Below are 17,116 nucleotides of genomic sequence, written 5' to 3' on the forward strand. Positions count from 1 at the left end.
TCCAATGTTTTAAAATCATTTCTTCTTTTAAAAGTTGTAGAGGAGATGTCATATATTTCAATTTTGCAGTAGAGCCCATTGCTCTTATTTAGGATCATTTGTGTAGTATAGGGGTTCTCAATCCAGTCCTCAGGACAGACCTAGTCAGTCAGGTTTTCAAGATATCCACAATGAATATATATGAGATAAATTTGCATGCGCTGCCTCCATTCCATACAGATCTGTGTCTTGCATATTCATTGTGGATAGTCTGAAAACCTGACTGGCTGGGTGTGTTCGAAGGACTGATTGAGAACCCCTGGTTTAATAGGATAATGATGGCAGCACACTGTTATCTTGCAAAGCAGATTAGTTCTGTGGAGGCCCAGTGACCTATATGCTCAATCAATTTAAGACTGTCTCTTAATTTTAAGATTGCCTTACTGATTTGCAGGGTGATCTCTTCGCGGTTGTTCTGGAAATCTCCACAGACAAAGATTGTAATGCCTTATTCAATTTGTGGTGGCATATTTCATGATTAATCTCACCATATCATCTGTTTGCTTTGGAAGATTAGCTAATGATTTGGAGTTTTCCTCTATTCTTATGTTGGGACGTTCCATGGTGTACAGTTCAGGAACAAGGTCAGCATTCTGTCTATTAATCACTGATATTACTGCTTTTAGGTCTTGGAACAATAACATAGGTTCTCTTGGGAAAATATTAGGATCGCTTGATCTAGAGATATATTGTTTTCCTCCCCGGTCAGAACAGGGCCCACCACTGCATATTTGTTGTGTCCTCTGGGACAAGCCCTCTGCTCTTGTAAGAATAGTCTTTTAAGTCCATTGTTTTTCACTATAAGGGCATATTTAAGACTGAGTGAGTGCTCAAATGTAAATCCTAAGGAAATAATATCAATAATTAATGATTCTGAAAATACAAGACAAATATTTTCTTTGGAGCATGGCACACAGACCCACAGATTCTATGTATGGCGTTCAAAATTGCATTGGACATGCACCCAAGTTGCGTGCATATCAATTGAATAACGGGCAGTTAACTAGCAATAATTGGGCACTAACAACTAATTATTGCATTTAATTGACTCCAATTTGGATTTGCGCACACATCTTGCTAAGAGCTATTCTATAAAGATCTAAGCGCAAATTTTTTAGTGCACAGCTGAAGAGGAGCATGGCCAAGGGAGGGGCATGGGCAGGTCAGCGGCATTCATTAAAGATGCACGCAGTATTATAGAATTCGGGAGATCCGAATCTAATTTTTGTGCCAGTATTTACACCAGGTTTCAGTAAATCCTCACACCCAAAGTTTGATGTGAAAATTGGCTCTAAGTGCTATTCTATAAGTGGTGTACAACATTTATAAAAAAAGTGCTCCACATGGATTTTTTTCAGTGCCCAAATTTGGGCACCATTTACTGAATCTAATCCAGTATGACCAACACACAAACTATAGAGCCAGAGTTCATACAATACTTATTTGTAGATAAAAGAGTGCTACAACAATTTCTTTCACTGCAGCTAGTAACATAAGGTTATGATGTAGTGCCATGCTGTATTTTCTGTGACATGTCACTCTTTTCCTCCAACCTAAGGTTCTTTATGTTAGTTGATGTTTTAAGATGGCAGGCTTCTGTAGCTGATGAGATCCACTTCTTCTCATTGTTATTGCTTGCTTTTGTGTGGGAAAACATTTTAGCTCAATCTGACCTCAATGACACAGGCTTCTAGGAAAGAACAAAGACTTGAGGAATAAAAGAGCCTAACATTTGTTCCCATCTGTTTTTTTTCCAATTCACTCTGAAAGACAGCAGTACCTTGATGCTCTCATTAAATGTACTTTAATTGGATTTTTCTTTTGTACATATTATTGATCTTTTTTTTTTTTTAGATAAGTCTTCATAATATAGTAACATATAACACAGAAACATAGTGAATGATGGCAAATAAAGACCAGCATGGCCTATCCAGTCTGCCCAGAATGGCAGTTAGGAGGATTGTAATTGCAACTCCAAGGGGGGTTACTCCCCCCTCCCTTTGTCTTTAGGATTGATTGATGACCAGTGCAGTCTACTCCCTCCTCTACATCTCTTTTTAATTCTTTAAAGTGCCAAAATTGTTTGTTTTACTGTGATTGGGAATGCTCTATAATTTTATTCCATCCTTATTACTGGGATATAGATACACTGGGCTTTAATCTGTTCAGGAAAGATAGGGTAGGAAGAAAGGGAGGAGGAATGGCATTATGTGTTAAAGATAAGATTAAAGCCACACAATTGCAGGGCCTACAGGGTAAGGAAGAGACACTGTGGGTCAATCTGGAAAGAGGGAATGGCAAATGTATTTAGATTGGTGTGATATACAAACCTCCTTAACAGACAGAAGAAGTGGACAGAGATTTAACTGAAGACATTCAAAATATAGCTGTGAAAGGGGAAATACTACTAACAGGTCATTTTAATATGCCAGATGTTGATTGGGGTATCCCTATTGCAGGTCTTTTAGAGATCCTGGATTTTCTACAGGGGGAACTATTCCAGAAGTTGGTATTGGAACTCACGCGGGATGGAGCCATAATGGTCTTAAGGCTTACTAATGGGGAGAGTGTTTCTGATGTTATAATGGGTGACCATCAGGCATCCAGAGATCACCAGATTATGTGGTTTGATATTAAGATAGATATAGAGAGGGTTCATTCAAAAGTGAAGGTTCTAGATTTAAAAAAAATAACTTTATTCAGATTGGGAGATTACCTCAAGGAATTGAAGTCTGGATGGAAACATCTGGAAGAATTTGGAAAGCTGTGGGCAAAACTGAACGGAGATATTGTAAGGGCAACAAACCTTTTGTAAGGAAAGTAAATAAAAATAAGAGAAAAAGGAGACCACTTTGGTTCTCAAAAGTAGTAGCTGAAAAGGTAGGGACAAAGAGGTATTTATAAAGATTGCAGAAAGAAGAAGACAGATGACAATATCTGGAAAAGCTAAGAAAAGCTGGTAGAGTAGTCAGGAATGCAAAGCAGTAAATGGAAGAAAAATTAGCCAATTTGGTAAAATGGAGGGACAAGGCATTTTTTAGATATGTTAGTGATAGGAGGAAGTGCAAATGTGCTGATCTAGGTTAGGTGAGGTGACAAAGTTTCAAAAGCCAACTAAACCACTCCCAAGTAAAAACTTTACCAGTAGACTGTCAATTCTTAATCCAACTCTTCTTTAATATGACAATCATAGTAAACAAAGAAAATCAACTTACAGTTCAGTTGCGGAATTCAAGCATGCGTGGGATAAACATAAAGGAATCCTGTGCAGAAGGAATGGATCCTCAGAAGCTTAGCCGAGATTGGGAGGCGGGGCTGGTGTTTGGGTGGTGGGGCTAGTTCTGGGCAAGACTTCTACGGTCTGTGGCCTGAAAATGGCAGATACAAATCAAGGTAAGATTTACACAAGAAGTAGCACATATGAGTTTATCTTGTTGGGCAGACTAGATGGACCGTGCAGGTCTTTTTCTGCCGTCATCTACTATGTTATGTTATGTTAGTTGCTTGGACAGAATTGTTCCCTTCTTCATAGAGTCCACATCTAGCCACCTCAGAGGCAAGGAAATGAGTAGAACCTCAGCCCAGCTGAGAACTAATCTGTAACACTCAAAGGGGAAAATGATTTGGGGAAAATGCCCTGGGAAATGGTGAAGAATGTTGATGGAATCACAGTAGATTAAGGAGGCCCCTAGAACTGCTGCTGATAACAAAGGCACGCTAGGAAGACTGGGACTCTCTCTCACAGACCCCAGGGGCAGAGAGGAAGGGCTTGCCAAGGATATACTCTCAGAAGGAGTCAATCACAGAAGCTGCAAATGATAGGGGGAGGGGGAAGCCCCAGTACACAGTGCTATCTATTATAAAGACAATGCAATTGAATACAAATAATTTTCATACTAAATATACATAACAATGCACCCTGCTTCCATGAACATAGGGGCAGAACAGCAAAAGTGGCATTGTTAGACTCAAAGGTGAAGGGGAGGAATATATAGAAGCTGATAACACATAAGAATATAAGAGTAGCCATACTGGGTCAGACCAATCGTCCATCAAGCCCTGTTTCCAACAGTGGCCAAGCCAGGTCACAAGTAGCTGGCAGAAACCTAAATCATGGCAAAATTCCATGCAACAAATCCTAGGGCAAGCAGTTGCTTCCCCATGTCTGTTTCAAAAGCAGACTATGGACTTTTCCTCCAGGAAATTGTCCAAACCTTTTGTAAACCAAGATACTCCAACCACTGTTACCACATCCTCCGGCAAAGAGTTCCAGAGCTTAACTATTCATTGAGTGAAAAAATATTTCCTCCTATTTTAAAAGTATTTCCACGTAACTTCCTTGAGTGTCCCCTAGTCTTTGTACTTTTGGAATGAGTAAAAAATCAGTTTACTTCTACTCACTCTACACCGCTCAGGATTTATAGACCTTAATCATATTTCCCTTCATCTGTCTCTTTTCCAAGCTGAAGAGCCCTAATCTCTTTAGCCTTTTTTTGTAAGGGATATTGCTGAAGGGCTGTCTGGTAAGTTTTGCCTCTTTGTGAATGATGCCAAAATCAGCAATAGGGTAGATAACCTAGAAGGTGTGAATAACATGAGGAAGGACTTAGCGAAGTTAGAGGAATGGTCTGGAATTTGGCAGCTTAGATTTAATGCTAAAAAATGCAGGGTCATGCATTTGGGCTACAAACATCCGAGGGAACAGTACAGTTTAGGGGTGAAGAACTTTTGGGTATGAAAGAGGAGCAGGACTTGGATGTGATCATATGTGGCCAAACAGGTAGAAAAGGCAATGACGAAAGCTACCAGGATGCTTGGGTGCATAGGGAAAGGAATGGCCAGTAGAAGGAAAAAGGAGGTGATGATGCTCCTGTACATTTCGGGCACCTTTTTATGCCTTATTCGTAATAAAGGTCCAAGAAAACAAAGGGGTAGACGATCTGCAAACTCCAAGATGGAAAATATATAAAGCAAAATCATTTTTTATCTCTCAACGATCTGCTTTATTTATTTTCCTTATTCGTAATAAAAACAGGTCCGGGTGAAAACGTTCATGTTTTAGTCATGGACGTCTTTTCTTTTTTCCATTATGGCTCAAAGACGTCCAAGTCTTAGGAACATCCAAGTCCATCATGCCCCCTTGAGATTTGGACGTCTTTGCGACGGACTTCCGATAGAGATGTCCAAAATTGGGTTTCGATTATACCGATTTGGACATCTCTGAGAGATGGACGTCCAAGTACCAATTTATGTCAAAAGGTGGATGTCCATCTCTTTCGAAAATGAGCCTGATATTCTGTAAAATGGTGTGTGTAAATTCTAGTGCGCACTTTCAAAAGGGGGGTGTGGAATGGGCGGACCATGGGTGTTCCAAAATTCTATGTGCATGGTTATAGAATACACCTACTCCGCGCCTAACTTAGGCGCCAGTATTTACACCAAGTTTTACTTGGCGTAAATGGATGCACCTACAGTGAGGCGCAGGCATGGCCATTGGGTGTATTCTATAAATTGGCTTGGCATATTTTATAAATTGCGCTTAAATCTAGGTGCAGTTTACAGACTACACTTAGGCAGAAATATTGTTGGCACCCATTTTTCAGGCACCATATATAGAATCTAGTCCAAAGCGTATGGAGACAGACTTAAAGATCTTAATAAGTATACTTGGTAAGGAAGGCGGGAGAGCAAAGATATGATAGAGACAATTTCATGTTAGGTCCTCTAGTTCTATAGCTTCTCCAAGATTGTTTTCTTCTTTACTGTAAATGTCTGTATCATATCTCCCCTTTCATTCCTCTCCTCCAGGATATAATAATTAGAGTTTGTTATTGTATGTAGTTCAATGTTGTCATAATTTTGGAATGATATCATTGAAATGAGGTGTCCTCTATTTCTCTAAAACTAATGCATATATATTGTAAGAGTTAGAAGTGATGTTTTTTTAAACTAATCAGATATGTTTTATAGCACTTTGACCTTTTTTAGTTTGTATTGTAACATAGATGAATCACAGCCTATAAGTATCAAAGGAGGATGGGGGAAATCTTGAATTTAGTTTATTGAGCTGATTTGTACTCAAAACTTAAACTCTCTTCCTTTAAGTGTCATAATCAGAAAATTAGTTGCCAGGGTCTAATATGTTTGCTAATCTAGTGACAGGCAATGTAAGGTAGTGATTTCTGCTACTAAAATGAATGTAATAAGGACTTCAATGTAGAACACTTTTACACCTCATACATAAAATATGTTTATTTGATCACTGAAAATATTTGAATTAGACTTATAGAAAATATAACTATAGGAAACAAATTTACAGAGGTACATGTAGATCATTTTTATTGCTTTTAATTTAAAATACTACACTGTTTTCTCTTTCTTTGAAGCCTTGTGTGATGTGGACTTGACTGGTTTAGACACAACTTATCTTATGATTCTTTTCAGTTCAATTAGATGTAGTTGGAACGAATGCCTTTACCCATTTCCTCAACATTAAGAATCTATCAACTTTTTAGATTCCTGTGCTCAGTGGATAAGCAGTTATTAGAGATTCTCTCCTTTCAGCAGATTGCATTAGAAGACTATCGGGCTCATTTTCGAAAGAGAAGGACGTCCATCTTTCGACATAAATTGGAAGATGGACGTCCTTCTCCCAGGGACATCTGAATCGGTATAATCGAAGCTTAACTTAGGACATCCAACTGCACTCCGTCGCAAGGATGGCCAAAGTTCGAGGGGGCATGTCGGAGGCATAGCGAAGGCGGGACTCGGGCGTGCCTAACACTTGGACGTCCTTGACCCACAATCGAAAAAAACAAGGATGTCGCTGTATAGCACTTGCATGTTTTCACCCGGACCTGTTTTTCTTACGACTAAGGCACAATAAAGTTGGCCAAAATGACCAGATGACCACCGGAGGGAATCGGGGATGACCTCCCCTTCTCCTCCAATGGTCACCAGCCCCCTCCCACCCTCAAAAAACATCTTTAAAAATATTTTGTGCCAGCCTCTATGCCAGCTTCAGATGCCATACTCAGGTCCACGACAGCAGTATACAGGTCCCTGGAGCAGTTTTAGTGGGTGTGGTGCACTTCAGACAGGCAGACCCAGCCCCATCCCCCTCCCAACTGTTACGTTTGTGGAGGAAACAGTGAGCCCTCCAAAACCCACCACCCGCCTTCACCTGTAAGGGCTATGGTAGTGGTGTACAGTTGGTGGTAGTGGGTTTTTGGGGGGGGGGTTGGGGGGCTCAGCACACAAGGTAAGGGAGCTATGTTCCTGGGAGCAATTTATGAAGTCCACTGCAGTGCCCTCTAGGGTGCCCGGTTGGTGTCCTGGCATGTCAGGGGGACCAGTGCACTACAAATGCTGGCTCCTCCCACCACATGGGAGAGGGTATATGGACACAGGGGCAATGCCAGACATGGGAGAGGGTATTTGGACACAGAGGGAATATGCTAGATATGGGGAAGAATAGAAATATACAAAGAAGATGCTGGAATTGAGGGGCATAGGGACACAGAGGAATGATGCTGGACACAGGGGTTGAGGATAAAGACAGAGTGGTGAGGATGAATGCAGAGAGACGGACACAGGGGAGACGCTGGACAGGAAAATATAGGGGACAAAGAGAAGGGAGATGCTAAACATGGGAAAGATAGGTACACAGAGACAGAAGATGGATGGTGAGCATGGAGAAAGAAGAAATGTCAAATGGGCAGGAGCCGTGGTGTAGCTACGTGGGGCCTGAGGGGGCCTGGGCCCCTGTAGATTTGGCCCTGGCCCCCTGCCAATGATCCTCTTGAACCCCCCCTCCCGCCACCGACCCTCCCCGCCACCACATCAGATACCTTGTTTGCTGGCAGGGGTCCCCGAACCCTGCCAGCCGAAGAGAGCCTTCTTCAGCGTCGGAGTAGCGCCTTCGTTCAACGACGTTCCTGGTGTGATCAGCTGTTTCTGACGCCTTACGTCCTGCACGGGGCTACATGAACGGTGCAGGACATAAGGTGTCAGAAACAGCTGATTGCACCAGGAACTTCGTTGAACAATGGAGCTACTCTGGCGGTGAAGAAGACTCTCCGGCTGGCGGGGTTCGGGGACCCCCGCCAGCAAACAAGGTATCTGATGCGGCGGCGGGGCAGGCGGCAACAGCGAGGGAGGGTTGGTGGCAGGAGGGGGGTTCAAGGGGGTTGTCGGCAGGTGGGGTACAATGTGGCGGCTGTGGGGTGGCTAAACAATGCCCCCCACCTCGGGCTCTGGCCCCCCCCTCCCGGCGAGGTCTGGCTACACCCCTGGGCAGGAGACCCTGGTGAGTGAATTAAGAGAAGAGAGAGAACAGCAACCAGAGCCTGGGATCAACATGATTTCAAAAATAAAATGACCAGACAATAAAATGTAGGAAAAAAATTATTTTCTATTTTGTGATTAGAATATGTCAAATTTGAAATATGTATCCTGCCAGAGCTGGTGTTAGACATGACTGGGGCCCCAAGGCCTACTACCAGGTCATGCCTTATTCAGCTTCCACCAGGCTTAGGGCTTTTTTTGGCCAGGGGGCAGTTGTCCTAGTTGCACTCCTCTAACACCATCCCTGGCATGTGTGATCTTTATATTTTGCACGGTATAAGAGGAAATACATCTCTTTTTGTTTCGTTGGTGTGACTTGGGGTTTTGGTTTAATATATGTTTATTATTTTTGGTCAGCTATTATGAATTTGGCATTTGTGTTCTATGTGTGTGTGAACAAGGTATACTGTTAGCATGAAGTTTCTATGTAGTATTCTGTAGTAATTTGGCTTGTTCAGTTTTCCTGATAGTGGAGGGGATATTTATGAGGGGGGAGGGGAGACACGGGTTTTGTTGATCCTTGTTCTGTATTGTTTGTGATTTATAAAACGGCATTTGTGCAGAATATTGTTTCTTTTTATGTTCAAGGCTTGTGCAGATGGAATCAGACAGAGCTCACGGGGATGGGGATAGTACTCACAGGGACGGGGCGGGGACGGGACTAGGACAGGGACAAACTTTGTTCCCGTGTCATTCTCTAACACACATACCACATGTACATACCCCTGGAAATATAAAATTCTGTCATAAATATCAGATCTATCTGTGGTCATGCTCATCAATCAATGCACCTATAGTTGAAAGAAAAACATCAACAAGATTTACGAAACTTGTGTGTCTAGCTGTAAGTCATAGGTTAAGTACATCACTTTGAAATGTCCAGTGATTCAGATAGCTGCAAAAGAATATCAATCACATCATCCGATTTCTGTCAGAGAAGAAACCAGGATAATATCGCTATTATTCTCTTTAATCCAAGCCCTTTTCTCTTGTTCTTTGTAGTGAAACCCAATAGACAGACAAAATATGACTCTGCCAGGTTATCTAAAGTCCAAAGATCAGAGTGAAATTCTCTCCTAGTGGCAGGGGAAGAATTCCAGTGATGGCTTCAAATGGAACCCTGGAATGGCAAATCAATTTCAAACTCGTTTCCAGGAGCTACAGTGCATCTAAACGAGTCCAAAAGAAAGCATCATTTTTTAAAATAAAGAAATATGGTAGAGATCTGTCCTTTTCTGGAGCTGGTGTACCAGCCAAGAAATACTGTAGTTTAAATGGTAAATAGTATGCCCTGTTCCTCTTCAAAAACAGCCACAGAGAAAAAGTAGGGGAACAAAATCTTTGCAAAGACTACATTAAAATGTAAAAATCCCTATCGTCTCTTGAATTATTGTGATTGGATTTTTTTTTTCTTATATTGTGAGGAATATGAGGGTGAGAGGGAGAATGAAGGCATATGGAGGAATGAGGAGGCCCGAGAGGAAGGGAGGCAGACTGGGTTGAGAAAGGAAGGAGTCTTTTCCCCTGGGGGAGTGGAGAAAAGGGAAAAGACTACAATTCCCAGCAGCCCCTGAGTAGGTCCCATGGTAGAAACAGGGACTTCAATCCCCAACAGCCCCCAGAGGAGGTCAGGAGAAGGGAGTTGGAAAAACCTGTCCCAGAGAGCAATGAGGGAAGGAGTTCTGAACCTGCCCAATCAAGCAAATGGAGAGCAGCTGAGCAATGGGTGTGGGGAGGAACCTATGGACTGGCAAAGGGAAGAAAAGGGGGAGGAACTAGAGCAAGAGGAGCCCATGGAGATTGCTGCTCTGACTAAACTGGAAGGAAAGGAGGTGAAACAGGAGAGGGCTACTCGGGAGCAGAGCCTGGTAGAAGAAAGGAAAAGGTGGCTATCCCACGAGGGGAGCTGAGAGAACAGGTTTACCACGGAAGGGTCATACGGGTGATGGTCAGGGTATAATGCTGGCCTGGTTGGGGAGGGACCCTTGCCACTCTCCCTAGGTTGATTTCTTAGGCAAAGATCAACCTAATTCTATAATTCCGTGTGCAACTTTTGGGAACACATCTGACACACCCCTGGCCATGCCCTCTTTTCAGATACACGCTATAAAAGTTGAGCACAGATCTTTATAGAATAGCACACAGCAAGATGGGTGGGCAACTGCCAATGAAAGCCAATTAACTGCAACAATTGGTTATTAGCACCTAATTATTGCTACTTAAGGGCTTGTTAATCAGTTCAGTTGTGCACTTATCCTGGGCGTGCACCCAAAATTCAGTGTGCAACTTTTGGTGCAATATGTAGAATTTGGAGGTAAATGTGTAGCACTTAAAAAAAAGCAAATGAAATTAAATTTCACTCTATTATTTTAACTCCACACATATCTGAAGTGCAGAATTTCTTTGTACTGTTTTTGTTTGTGTTTTTCCATCAGGACGAATAAGTGAAGCTGGAGTGGGAAGCATATAAATCAGTGGTTCCCAAACTTGGAGGCACCCCAGCCAGTCAGCTTTTCAGGATATCCACAATGAACATTCATGGAATGCACTATCTTCATTGCATGCACATCTCTCATGAATATTCATTGTGGATATTGTAACGCCCCTAGTGGTTGGTAGATGTTAATTACAGTTTTATATAACATTTTATCACTGTGTTGGGTCCCCGGATAATTAACCACTTAGAGGAAGCATTAAGGGGGCCCTTTTACTGAGCCGCGGTAGTGTGGGTGCGTATTTTGGGCACCCATTAGGCCATTTTTTTACCGTGGCTGTGAAAAAAGGTTTTTTTTTAAATGGGCGTGCGCTGAAATTAAAACTAGCTTATGCGCTATCTGCAGTACACCCCAACTGCTGATTATGCCAGGAATGCCCCCAGTGGTAGAAAACAGCACCGATTATTTTAGGTGCCATATATAGAATCTCCTCCAGAAGGTTTACTGTTTTTTTTTTCTAAATGGAACTTTGGCAAAATCTCCATTTTGACCCCCCCCCCCCCCATTTTCATTAATTTCTATGGGAAAGTATATTTCTTTATAAAACATAGTTAACACTACACACAATTTTAATAAAAATTACATAGCCATCCATGTCAAGTTCAGCAGAATCCAATCCATGTTTTAAAATTTTAAAACAATTTTCTATTACCATGACACACAATTTTGCCAAAAACTATCCTTAAAATTTAACCAAATGTCCTCAAATTTTCAACAAGGGTTAAATTGTTTTTACATTATCGGACGCAACTGCCGGAATTAAAAAATGCACAACAGAAGCAGCGTTAGGCACCCCGCACTAATTACAACAAAAATAATCACTACAAATACATTTTAAAATTTCTAGCCACATGAGCCCAAATCAAGAGGACTTCAGAATACCCCCCCCCCCCCCCAACCACAAAAAGTACATTTTAAAACCAATTCTGGAAAGCCAGAAAAATAACTCACAAAAAATGGCTTTAAAAACATTAAATAAAACTAAACCAAGGCCCAAAGATCTCCTATGTTACTGTAGAGATGCTCCTCTGGTGTTCCCCAACCTCCAATTTGGTCTGGATGGACTTCTGATGCTACCAACGGAAACCTGTGGTTTCCTGCGGGAGTTCTTCAAGCAGTGTTACAAATTTAGGCCACGGCTTGTGCTCAGTTCAGGCCCTTGAAAATGGAAAATAAGATTATATCTTTTTATTGGACTAGCCTAATACTTTTTTCCATTAGCTTACAGAGGCCACAACCTCGTGCCTTAGGTCAGGTCACTGCCATTATGGTATCCTCTCCTGACTTGAGGAAAGACGTGTTTTGAAGACTAGTCAAAAATTAGTCCAATATAAAAGTTTCATCTTATTTTCTAGTTTGTGTTTTATTTGTATTTATTAACCTTTATTAACACAGCTATCGCATTACTTTATCCTAAATTAATAATAAAATTATTTTCTCTACCATTTGTTGTGTGGCCATTTATTTTTTCCAATTGTGTTGGTCCCATTCTCTTGTTTCTGCTTTCCTTCATCTTTTCATAACTCTCTTGCCAGGGTTTCCTGTCCATTTGTCATTTTTCTCCCTTCTGTTCCTTTCAGTTTTGTTCCATTTTTTTCATCCTCTCTGTCCAGATTTAATTCATTCTTACTATCCAGTCTTTAATTTCCCTCTTTTTACTTCATTTACCTACGGCTTTTCATCTTTCCTTCACCCTTGTTCTCTCCTATGCCCCTTCCACTTATTCTCCAGTCCGTCGATAACTTTATCCTCTCCCCCTTTCCATCCAGCATCGTTCCCCATTCCCTCCCCATCCTTCCAGTGTCTGTCCCTCTTTCTCTCTGCATCCTTTCATCCAGCGTCTTCCTTCTTTTTCTCTCTACCCTTCCATCGAGCATCTTCCATCTCCTCATCTTTCTACCCAGCATTTACCCTCTCTCCTGATCCTTCTATCCAGTGTCTCCTTCTCTCTCCTCTTCCTTCTAGTGTCTCTCTCTCTCCTTTTCCATTCAGTATTTCCTCTCCCTCCCCATCCTTCAAGTGTCTCCCCTCTTTCTCTCTGCATCCTTCCATTCAGTGTCTCCCTTTTTTTTATCTTCCTACTGTTCCATCCAGCTTCTTCCCTCTTTCTTCCCTATCCTTCCAGTGTCTCCCCCTCTTTCTCTCTGCATCCTTCCATTCAGCATCTTTTCCCTTTCTCTCCCTAACTGTCCATCTTTCTCTCCCTACCTTTCCATCCAGTGTCTTCCTTCTTTCTTTCCCTATCCATCCATCCAGTGCCTTCCCTCTTTCTCTCCCCATCCTTCCATCTTCTGTATCCTCTCATCCAGTGTCCCCTCTCTTTCTGTCCCCATCCTTCCAGCATCGTCTCTCTTTCTCTCCCTCCTTCCATCTAACACCTTCCTTCTTTCTCTCTCCATCTTTACAGCCATGGTCTCCTCCTTTCTCCCCATCCGTCTACCCAGCACCTTCTCTCTCTTCAGTCCTTTTCCATCCACGATGTCCCCTCTTACTCTCTCCATCTTGTTTCCACACATCATCTCTCTCTTTCCCTATCTATATCCCTCCAGCATCCCTGCTTTTCTGTCTATCATTTTTCCTCCCCTCTTGTCATTTAGCATCTCCTGCCTCTCTCTCCATGCACCCCCTTCCCTTTCGTTCTCCTTCCCCTTGGTATCTTCTGTTTCTGGCTGGCACTGCAGCTTCTCTCAATGAGCAGCAGTGGCGGAAAAACAACAGAAAGCAAGCATTGAGCCACAGCCTTCAGGCACGCGCTATTGACTCTGCCTGTCCTCTGCCCTGGAACGGGAGGTTGACGCCAGTGGGGGCAGAGGACCAGCAGAGCCGAAAGTGCATGACTGAAAGCTGCGGCTCTGTGCTTCCTTTCTGTTGTTTTGCCGCTGCTGCTGCTCATGGGGAGAAGCAGCAGTGGTGGTGCAGTGGTGGCAGTCTGACTCAGCACCAGTGGAAGAATTTCCCACTTTGTTGGGAGTATGGGAAGTGACCTGCCAAAGCGGGAGTCTCCCACTCAATGCGGGAGATTTGGCAAGTCTGCAATATTCTGAAAACCTGACTGACTGGAGAACCACTGATAAAATTGAGAGGAGAGGTTGCCCTGCATAGAGCTGAGGCTCTAAACTTGATTGCATTGGCGGTTAGAAATATTACAGTTCCCCCTTCAAAAGAAAAAAAGAACAATACTGAGGAGTTATGGACGAGTGTATATTTTATAAAGGCAGTGAGGGCACCTGTTTGCCATTACAAAACAGGTACCCAAACACTGATGCACACACTGACTTACACTTGCTCTGAATTTGTTGGAAATTGTATCAGTGGCATAGCCATGAGGGGGCCTTGGGAGCCTGGGCCCCCCAGTTTTGGGTTTGAGCCCCCCCCCCCCCCCCAAGGTCTGCTGGTTTGGCTGGTGGGGATCCCCAATCCCTGCCAATAGAAGCTTTACTACAGCGATATTCGGAGCTGCATTGCCTGTCCTGCTTTCCCCCTGCCCCCATGCACATGCTCAGTTTTAGTGAAAATTAGCATGCGCTTCACACATGCTCAATTTCACTAAAACCGAGCATTCACGTTAGGGCAGGGAAGTGGGGCAGGCAGCAGGGCGTTGAATATCGCTGCAGGAAGGATTTTGTTGGTAGAGCTTGGGGACCCTTTGCCAGCCCAGGTATGTAGGGTTGCAGCAGGGGTTAAGAGCAGTGGGAAGGCGGAGGTAAATGTGCCCCCCACACACACTTTGGACTCAGGCCTCCCAAAATCGAGGTCTGGCTACAACTCTGATGTGTATATATACTCGAGACTCCAAATTCTATAAATGGTGCTAAAATCTGTGTGCGCCGATAATTGGGTCCTATCAATTAAACGGTGCTAATTGGCATTCATTTAAATTTATGTGTGCATATTAACATGCTAGGATCTGCACATTAATTCTATGCGTGGCTTCAAAAAGGGAGCATGGCCACGTGTAGATCAGGGATGTTCCTCCAATTTATGCGCACTGTTATAGAATAAGGGGGATCTGCACCTAATTTAGACGTGAGGATTTACACCAGGGTTCAGTTGATGTAAATCTTCATGCTTAAAGTTAGTAGCAGATTCCGATGCTATGCTCTATTCTCTAAACGGCGCCTAACTTTTACTAAGCCACGGTAGAAATCAGCTAATGGTATACGCCAAGACGCCCATAGGAATATAATGGGCATCTTGGTATTTACTGCTAGCTGATTTCTACTGTGAGCTAAAAACACTACCGTGGCATAGTAAAAGACCCCCTTTGAGGTGCTGTTTATAGAATAGTTCTTGCTATTTTTGGGCGCCAATTTTTCAGTGTCATTTTTGAATTTGGTCCTATATATGTATCCTTGTATTTTATACAATATACACATACATTGCAACTCTGCCTCTGCTCCACTCACACTGCACCCCATAAATGCCTACGCATGGTGCAGATAGATGTCCATGCAAGCCTTACAGTGGGTATCTGGGCATATGCCTGTTGCCTTCTGACATTAAGGGAAATTCTATAACCCAGGCACCAACATTTAAACATTTATAGGGGAAATTCTATAAATGGCACCTTAAAAATCAGCACTGTAAAACCACGCAGTTAGCGTGATTCTATAAACTATGCCTAAAGTTAGGTGAAGGTTATAAAATACGCTCACGTGCTATTCTTGCAACTAAAATTTAGGCGCACCCATGTAGGCCACCTAAAACCAGGCCTAAATACCTGTGCCTAAGTTAGGCGCAGAACGTGTGTATTCTATAATAGTACGTATTGTTTTTTTTGAAATGCCCACAACCTGCCTATTCCACGCTCATGGCCACACCCCCTTTTAAACTGCATGCATTATAATTTACATACACCGCATTCTATATTATGCCTAGAAAGTTGTACACATTAATTCTAATTAAAGCCAATTAGTGCTGCTAATTGGTTGTTAAGCACCAATTATTGATGCTGATTGGCTTCTTAATCAATTAAATTGTGTATGCAATTTGGCTGTGTGGCCAAATTAGTGCCACAACTTAAGGCACCATATATAGAATTTGGGGGTATGCACATAAATGTTTAGAATAGTAGCACTTATGTGCATAAGTGTGCACATACCCACATAAGTGCTAGCAGGGCTCCTAGGCATAATTCAGCAAGTTCTCACTTAACTTACATAGCGGGTATTTTACAAGAGGGTGTACACAAGTCAGAGGATTGATAGGACACTCATGTGTGTAACTTGCAGAATACTGTAAATTCCATGCATCCCTGCAGCATTTAGCTACCTGCTCTTATACCAGCTCCATGGCCGGTATAAATGCAGATGCTTCAATGTTAGGCGCACCAGGACGGGACTGTGTTAGTATTCTAGAGTGGAATCTAGGAGCCAAGGTTCTGTTACAAAATAGGCTCCTACTACCTGCCCTCGGGGTACCTCTCTCTCCTCTTCTATCTGTTCAAAATTCTGCTGCACGACTAATATTCTGCCAGTGTCGTTATGCTCATATTAGCCCTCTCCTCAAGTCACTTAACTGGCTTCCTATCCATTTCCGCACACAGTTCAAACTCCTCTTATTTACCTATAATTGCATTCACGCTGCAGCTCCTCAGTACCTCTCCACTCTCATCTCTCCCTACATTCCTCCTCGGGAACTCCGTTCTCTGAGTAAATCTCTCTTATCTGCACCCTTCTCCTCCACCCCTAACTCCAGACTCCATTCCTTTTATCTTGCTGCACCATATGCCTGGAATAGACTTCCTGAGCTGGTACATCATGCTCCATCTCTGGCCGTCTTCAAATCTAAGCTAAAAGCCCACCTTTTTGATGCTGCTTTTAACTCCTAACCCTTATTCACTTGTTCAGAACCCTTATTTTATCATCCTCACTTTAATATTCCCTTATCTCTTATTTGTCCTGTTTGTCTGTTCTAATTAGATTGTAAGCTCTGTCGAGCAGGGACTGTCTCTTCATGTTCAAGTGTACAGCGCTGCTTACGTCTAGTAGGGCTTTAGAAATGATAAGTAGTAGGCACACAGTTATTGAACTGCCCCCTAATGGGCTGATGTACTAAACTGCAAGAGAACTCCATTTTTCTCATGGTGCCTCTGCCCATTTAAATAATATGGAAGCGAGTTTTGCAGCATTTCTCCTGCGATAAAGTCCATATAAAATTACAGACTTTATCATTAACAAAATTAACTACACTCCCCGAGGTACAGTTAAGTTTTATAAAACATTTTTGCTTGTAAT

This window comes from Microcaecilia unicolor, chromosome 5 (genome assembly GCF_901765095.1).
Source record: "Microcaecilia unicolor chromosome 5, aMicUni1.1, whole genome shotgun sequence".
NCBI classification, from domain to species: domain Eukaryota; kingdom Metazoa; phylum Chordata; class Amphibia; order Gymnophiona; family Siphonopidae; genus Microcaecilia; species Microcaecilia unicolor.